At 33.5% G+C, this 1560-nt stretch overlaps 1 pseudogene; it reads left to right on the top strand.

Annotated features, from left to right (window-relative positions):
- Positions 1–414: 414 nt before the first annotated feature.
- On the top strand, positions 415–517 carry LOC114513494 (annotated as a pseudogene).
- Positions 518–1560: the final 1043 nt, after the last annotated feature.

The following is a 1560-nucleotide window of genomic DNA, read 5'->3' as shown; positions in this document are numbered from 1 at the left end:
TGCTGTACAGGAGGACTCAGTTTGGTAATTTTTATATTTAATATTTACATCATGATTCAAGAATGAAATTAACTTGTATTTTTTTCTTTCATACTGTTCTTGCCTAGTATTAGCCTTATTGCTGAGTATAAGATCTAATTGTGGGGATATATCCTCTTATTTAAATTTTTAGGAGAGTGTGTATAAAATATGAATGATATATTCATTGAAGTTTTGGTAGAACTCACCTTAAAGTTAGCCTGGTATTTTTTGTGGAAATACTTGGAATTACTGGTTTAATTTTTCTATGATTATATATATATTCACGCTTTCTACTTATTATTGAGTTAATGTTAGCATGTAACTGAGTGAAAAAGAAAATTTTCTGTTTAAACTATAGTTTATAATTTACAGTCATAAATATGTTCATAGTTTATCGCTTCTTGACCTTTTGGCTAAGATCAAGTGTAGTATCTGTTCTTATCAGTTTAATATGTTCATACTTTATGTTATCTTTTAAATTTCTCTTCTATCAGTAAATATTGTTCCTTTTGTATTAAATGTTCCATATTTAATATTATTTATTTGGGCAGTTTTTTTTCTATTTATTCTATAGTGGTTTGTTCATTTCTTTAGTCTCTTTTAAAGAAACTTATTTTGATCCTCTCTATTGTATGTTTGTCTCCTATTTCATTGCTCTTTGCTCTAATTTTCATTTGATACACCAGTCTTCTCAGGACAGAGTGAATTGTTATTAGTCTAGACCAATTTTAGTAATTCAACTACCTATGCCAAAGACTGATTTAGAAATGGACACAGGATCTAATTCTTACCTATGGCATGATAGTTATCATTTACTGAGCATTTGCCATGTACCAGGTGCTGTGTTAAAAACATTTCATGGATTAACCCAATCTCCAAAGCAACTCTTAGAGACCAGTACTAATAATTTTACCCCATTTCCCTGAGTTATATAGCTGTAAATGGCAGGGATAGGACATAAACCTAAGCTACTTTCAGTGTCTGCACTAGTAGACTCTCTTTTGCTATATCCATTTCTTCATTCAACCAACACACGGAAATCCACAGAGACCCTGCTGGCTGCAGTATGTGCAGTGGGAATAGTAGGAAAATAAGAGCTTGTCTTCTTGAAGTTTACATTTTAGCCAGGGAGAAAAACATGTAACCAAGTAACCAAATTGTGTGTATGTGCATAGTATAAAAATGGATGAGAAAGAAAGTTGGGGTGTGATGAGTTGGGGGTTTATTTTAAATAGCATTATTAGGGAAGACTTTTCTGAGTAGATGCTACTTGAGCAAAAATTATGGTAAGAGAGTGAGCCATATCAAGATTTCAGAGATCATTTCAGAGATTCTCTGTGTTGTACTGTTTGCTTCCTAGCTTCAGATGATATTTTAATTGCAGTGATTTTTGAATCTTTATTGCACAGACTGCAGGTTTATATTCTGTTTCTCTATCCTTTTTGATGCCCCTGGCTATTGCGTGCAATTTTCCTTGGGCGCACTGCCAGTCCCAGCCTTATCTGTGACTGCTGGGTCGGGGAATGCAAGCCTCTGTGG

This window comes from Phyllostomus discolor, chromosome 3, assembly GCF_004126475.2.
Source record: "Phyllostomus discolor isolate MPI-MPIP mPhyDis1 chromosome 3, mPhyDis1.pri.v3, whole genome shotgun sequence".
NCBI lineage: Eukaryota > Metazoa > Chordata > Mammalia > Chiroptera > Phyllostomidae > Phyllostomus > Phyllostomus discolor.
Note: the sequence above shows the minus strand (reverse complement) of the source record. Positions and strands in the feature narration are given on the sequence as shown.